Raw genomic sequence first — 6789 nt, forward strand, 5'->3', positions numbered from 1 at the left:
CAGGGATCAGGCCGAAACCAGAAGTCTGATGTCCCCCGGGGGATCCTGGATTGAGAGAGGGCGCAGGCCAGGCCAAGGGACCCCATTGGTGCACCGGGCCTCTAGTAACAATATAATTGCAAATTGGAATAGATGAAGGAAAGAATATATCTACAATAGGCTAGTGGAGAAAAAGAATCTAAATCAGGAGTTAAACTTTAGTAAAGGGCAAGATAGTAAATATTTTATGCTTTGTACGTCACCTTTGATCTGTGCGACAGATTTTTATAACCCATTAAATACATAAAAATTATCTTTGCTTCGTTCAAAGAATGGCTGGGTGGCAGGGGTAAAGGGATGGGAAGGGGGACATCTGTAATACTGTCAACAATAAAAAGATATACTTTTTTTTTAAAGCAAGACAAAAGCCAAAGCTAGCCTGTGGGCTATAGTTTGCCTACCCCTGATGGCATAAGAGAAAGGTCGGAGCTCCAGAATAATTGTGCGTAAGTGTTCAAGGTGGAAAATCAAGGCCAGCAACAGAGAGAGATGAGACTGGGGAGGTGGGCTGGGCTCAGCAGTCTCAGTGAGAAGTTTAAACGTTATTTTAAAGGCAGTAGAAAGCCACCAAAGAGGTGCTGACCAAAAGCAATGGTGTGCTCCAATTTATTTAAAAGGCCTGTTTACCCGAGTGTGGAAAATTTGCATCAGTGTTTTGCCAGCCTGGTACCAGAGAGCTCTGTGAGAAGGAAGAGAGCAGGGGGGTGGGGAGAGGGGGCAGGAGCAGGCAGGGTGGGGCAGGAGGGGTGAGACAAGGGAGTCCTGTCCCTTTGTTCCTTTCCTGGTTTTTTAGGAACCACAGAGCCCCTTGCACGGAGGTAAAAGACATCTTCCATTTGGCTGCTTCTAAGGCTCTGGTGGTAGGGCTCTTGCCCCTGGATATCTTTTTTTTTTTTTTTTTTTAACTTTGAAGAACCCAATTTTGAATTTAAAAATATTCACTTATTCTAATATGGTTGTTCTACCAGCAATATTTTTAAAGGTATGAATGTGCCCACTTAGGAGTAAGTCTGCATGGATATCAAATGAGTTCGGGGGAACAATTTAGGAGGTTGTGGATGTCCTCCTGTTCACCATGCTTGTCCTTCTTCTGTAAGGAGGATGATCCCGATTAGACGTGCCTAGACAGAGAGGAAGCAGAGATCAATTGTCTATTGTCTAAGGATATGACTCACCATTTCCAGCCTCAGTTCCCTGCTCTGCCTGAGGATTTCTTAGCATGTTTCTGCCAAAGTCTTTCCTCCTACCACACTGAGCCCAGGACTCACCTTTTCCATGGAGCCCTCCCGGAAGACAAAAACCACCAGCATTCGTTGATCATTGATGCCAGATCGGCACACCTGCGTTCTGAACCTCAGTCATGGTTCAGCCTCTCTTCCCAGGTTTGGGTTCTGGTTTTTACTTTCCTATCTCTCTTAGCCAGAGGCACTGAAGTTTCCCCTGAGAGGGCAGCCCAGTTTGATACTAAAGGAAGTATCTGAAATGGGGGCAGCCTCATAAAAAGAATGAAATCTCACCATTTGCAATCGTATGGATGGACCTGGAGGGTATTATGCTAAGTGAAACAAGTCAGTCAGAGAAAGATAAATGCCATATAATTTCACTTACATGTGGAATCTAAAGAACAAAGTGAACGAACCAACAAAACAGAAACAAACTCATAGTTGCACAGAATAAACTGATGTTTGCCAGGGGCGGAGGAGAGTTGGGGGGGCGGGTGAAAAATGTGAGGTGATGAAGAAGCACAAATTGGTCGTTATAAAATAGTCCCAGGAATGTGAAGTACAGCACAGGGAATACAGGCAATAACATTGCAATGGCTGTGTGTGGTGCCAGGTGGGTACTGGGTATTTCAGGGGGAACACGTTGTAAAGTATGTGGTTGTCTAACCACTATGCTGTACACAAGAAACTAACAGAAAGTAATATTGAATGTAAACTGTAATTCCAAAATAATATTAACAAGATAAAATAAATAAAAATATATAACAATTTTAAAAAAAGAAGTAGGGCAGCCTCAAGAACAGATATAACTAATTCGATATCAACCCAAATATTCTAAGGGGGGACCTTCCTAAAATACGCCCCCCCCACACACACACCTGCCTCATATAACAAGGGCCTAAGAAATTTCCTTCTCTTTTTTAGGTTAAATAAAAAATGTTGAAAGTGTCTTATATAGGATACTATTCTCCTTAAAGGCTCTATAAAAAGAAACAGCTAAATTTGGTCGGATAAAGCCAGGGTATCCTGCACACTAACTTTCTCCCTTAGAAACTAATACAGCACATAACACAGTAAAGACCCCGACCCCATTACACTTTATTTACCTGATTGCTTCCAGAACCTTTTGACCACAAAATCCACTTTTCTTTGAAAACATATTAGTTCCTCAAAACACTTTGGGAAGTGCAAAGTTCAGGCATTCTCCCCAGCAGGCCTGGGGAGGTGTGAGAAGTGAGGGGGAAGGAAGCAACAACTATCTGGGTGCTGTGACCCATTAACATTTCATCCCTTAACCAACTAACTCTTTGAATTAAGAAGACAGCTTTGAGCCCTGATGGTTTGGCTCAGTGGATAGAGCATTGGTCTCCAGACTGAAAGGTCCCGGGTTCGATTCTGGTCAAGGGCATGTACCTTGGTTGCGGGCACATCCCCAGTAGGAGGTGTGTAGGAGGCAGCTGATCAATGTTTCTCTCTCATTTATGTTTCTAACTCTCTATCCCTCTCCCTTCCTCTCTGTAAAAAATCAATAAAATATATTTTTTTAAAAAAGAAGACAGCTTTGATTTTGGTCTGGGGAAGGAAAACAGTGTTTCCAACGTTCATCCATTTCCCAGGAAGGTCCGGTAAGATTGGGTGGTGATGTGTGTGTGGCCTTGTGAGTGGACAGATGACCCTGAGTCCTCCGATGGACGTCTGGTCATTTGAAAGTTAGCAAATGGCCATGCCTAACTTTTCCAGTCACTAACTGCTAGGAATTGTGGGAAGAGCAGTGGGCTGCATATCAAGATGAGTGAATTGTGGTGGGGGTGGTGGCAGTGGTTCTCAACCTTCTGGCCCTTTAAATACAGTTCCTCATGTTGTGACCCAACCATAAAATTATTTTCGTTGCTACTTCATAACTGTAATGTTGCTACTGTTATGAATCGTAATGTAAATATTTGATATGCAGGATGGTCTTAGGCGACCCCTGTGAAAGGGTCGTTCGACCGCCAAAGGGGTCGCGACCCACAGATTGAGAACCGCTGCTCTAGGGACAGCATAGGCCTCTCGCCTCAGGCAGAACTGGCTACACTCTGGGCCTTTCAACCTTCCCAGCTGTATGACTCACCCTGTCGGCCCTGTCTTTTGTGAAATGGAATTAACACTAATAGAAGTGCTAAAAGTATAAAATGAGCAAATTTCTCAAAATAACTAATATATTGCCTAAAAAATAGGAGAAACTCTATAACATCTGAAAGAACTTTTAGAAGGTGTCTTCATGGACTATGCCTAAAATTTAGCCAAAATTATCACTTTTCATTTTAGATTCAATTTCCCTAGTGCAAGTTTAAATCAGGTATTAATTCCCCTCATTATGTCTTAATCTCAACATACAATTTATCCCATACATCCTTTTTTGTAAAAATAAGAAAAATATTCAACCATATATAATTCTTCAGAAAAAAATAACAATTTCTGATCAAATTTAAAATGATGGATCTGGCCCAATTATACATGGGTGGGTATTGGCTTAAATTAATTTTAAAATTGTATATACATTTTATAAATATAAAGATTTTCATTAGACATATCTCCTAGTCTTATTTTATTTTTTGGTACTTATTTCATCAGTAGGAAACAAGATATACTTTTTATATAAAATTAGGCTTAAGATAGAAAGTGTCTCAATTTGGGCAATAAAAAGATGAAATGCCTGGTGGATAGTCATCAGAATTCTGCAGATGCCCAAAGTAGTCCTAAAAATCAGCTGTGCTTACAGTGTCTAATTCTAACAGTGAAATGTTTTTGGCCCAGATAACATAGTATTTGATACACAAAAGCAAATCAAAACACATCCCCTATGTAAACGCTACTAAAGAAGGCAAATTATACAGAGGTGTTTAGTTCACGTGCCTAACTACAGGCAGCCTGAGTTGAAAAGAATTCCATTATCTCAGGCCTACCATATGTACACGTGCATATGAATAGAAGAAAAACAAACTCAAAATATGGCCTCAGCTGGTAGAATTGTGAGGCCCAGTCTAAACTCTTTAATTGAGGTATTACGTATTATTAGCTTTAATACTTATGACACATACTCCAAACACAGACCCTTAAGTCAGGAAAGAATCAGGCCACTTTGATTTTTATGTTCACAATTTATTAAAAATTAAATAGAGAAATCTCAAAACAAAGCTAAAGAAGTTGGAGTATAATTTAAATGTTTGCATTTAATTAACAGTTTAACATAAAAATATAATGCAATATCAAAATTATCCATTTGACAATTAATAAGTTACCCCCAAAATAATAAGTAATACTGAATATAGAATAAGCTACACACCCATGTTTAATCATAAAGCAAAACTATTTATGCTCTACTCTAAGAAACTAGGTTAAAAAATATCTATATATTAAAAGCATAATATGCTAATTAGACCAGATGTCCTTCCAGGTGACCTTCCAGACAAAGCTGGGGCTGAAAGGGAAGCCTGGGTCCCAGGTGCCAATGGCCAAATTTTGCTGGCAGGTGGAGGAAGAAAAGCGTACTCTTGTGTGAATTTTGTGCATCGGGCCTCTAGTGGTGAAATAAAACTGTATACCAAAACTTTCAGCAAATACATAAAAGGTGTGCAAAAGCCGTAATAATGCTTAACTTTGGGAAAGGGCCTCGTCAGATATTAAAACAATGAAAATGAAATTTTACTTTTTATTTTATTATTTTCTGTTCGGTTAGTCTTTATAAACATATGCTTGTCCTAATTTTTATTTTATAAAAAAAATGGCCAAATTCTATATATTTATATTAGGAAATCTACTAAAATATATATGCCTTTGTTACATTTTATCCATAAACAATTACCCCCAAATTAACAATATGTTACTAAAATAATAATACAATGACTTAACTAATACCCCCCCCAAAAAAAAATGAAATAGAAATCATAAAAATCACAATGTTTAATCTGTAATACAGAGAAGTAAGGAAAAACTGAGAAAAGAATACATGGAACAAATAGAAAATAAATAGCATACTCTTAGGTATAAACATACCTATATCAATAATTACATAAATTAAAATGATCTAAACAAGCCTATGCAAAGACAAATGTGAGATTGGATAAATGAAAAGAGCAATGCTGAACAAATGAAGCATGCCAACTGTAAAGGTACAAATAGGTTGAAAATTAAAGAAATAAAAGGATGGAAAAGGATAGCCAACAGGAAATATGAGGGTAGTGTGCAGAGAAGCAGTCAGAGCTGAAGATGTTGGATCTTCAGAGCCATGTGGCTAGATGAGGTCACACACGGGATGAGGCGAACCTTGAGCTGCCCTGTTGTTTGCAGGTGGGAAAGATGAGGAAGCAATAAACATTAAGAAGACTGTGAAGCAGTAGCTGGACAAGTGGCAGGGGACCTAAGAATGGAGTCCTGAGATCCAAATAAAAACAGTGGCAGGAAGTAGTCAACAAATTTGTCCAATCCCGCCTGGGGACTGGTCACTGGATTTAGAAGCCAGGAGTGCATTTGTGACCGGAATGCCTGCAGTTCAGGGTGCGGTGTAAACAAGACTGGAATGAGCTCATGAGAGAACAAGAATTGATGATTAACAGACAAAAAGAACATTTCTTTTGAGGACATTTTCTGTAAAGGGAAACAAATAGGTCAGTAGCTGGAGAAAGCAGATGAGATAAAGGAGGAATAGAAAATAAAGCAGTTTGCCTTTGAGTGATAGAATTAAATGAGGGTTGCTGTTTTTCTCCTTATCTGTATCCGTATATATTTCCCAAATCCCTATAATGAGAACATGAGTGTATGTTGTGTTTATAACAAGAAAATGAAAGAAGTATTAGAAAAAGAAAAATATAAAATTTCTCCTCGCTCTTATATATCAGTTTTCCCACTGTATAGACATAGACTGTATTTGCAAGAAAGAAGAATATTGGGGAAAAAAGTTTTAAGTTCATTTGTTTTTAATATTCCAGGCCGCTGCAGCAAGGGACAAGCTAAGAGCCTGCACAATATGCATCAAAATTCAGGTGCCTTGGTGCAGCCTCTCATGCCCTAGGCGATAACCAGAGGTGTGGCTGCCACCCAAGAAGTACTTTCAAGGTCTGGAAAGCCTTTCATTTTAGTATCCATCTGTTATGATGATTCAAGTTGTTTACAGTTACTTTGGAATAGAAAATGACTTTAATACCACGTAATGCTGCTTTTTTTCTAGGCACTAAGAAGCTGTGGAAATAAAAAGAACAATCTCATTTACAGTTACATCAAAAAGAATAAAATACCTAGAAATAAATTTAACCAAGTGGGTAAAAGGCCAATATATTGAAAACCAAGACATTAATGAATGAAATTGAAGAAGACATAAATAAATGGAAATATATTCTATGCTCAAGGATTTGAAGAATCAATATTGTTAAAATGTCTATACTACCCAAAGCAATCTACAGATTCAATGAAATCCCTATTAAAATTCCAATATCATTTTTTTAAAGAAATAGGACAAGTAATCTAAAAATTGTAGGGCAACACACACACA

General features: G+C 38.4%; 1 long non-coding RNA gene across 1 annotated transcript in view; it reads left to right on the top strand.

Moving 5' to 3' along the window:
- LOC107183982 overlaps window positions 1-6504 on the top strand; it is a 12692-nt gene extending 6188 nt beyond the window's left edge. Inside the window, exons 3-4 of the long non-coding RNA XR_001514801.1 lie at window positions 6230-6356; window positions 6469-6504. This is a non-coding gene — a long non-coding RNA (uncharacterized LOC107183982). The remainder of the gene's footprint in view (window positions 1-6229; window positions 6357-6468) is intronic.
- The last annotated feature ends 285 nt before the right edge of the window (window positions 6505-6789 follow it).

Source organism: Myotis davidii, unplaced genomic scaffold, assembly GCF_000327345.1.
Source record: "Myotis davidii unplaced genomic scaffold, ASM32734v1 scaffold1, whole genome shotgun sequence".
Classification (NCBI taxonomy): Eukaryota; Metazoa; Chordata; class Mammalia; order Chiroptera; family Vespertilionidae; genus Myotis; species Myotis davidii.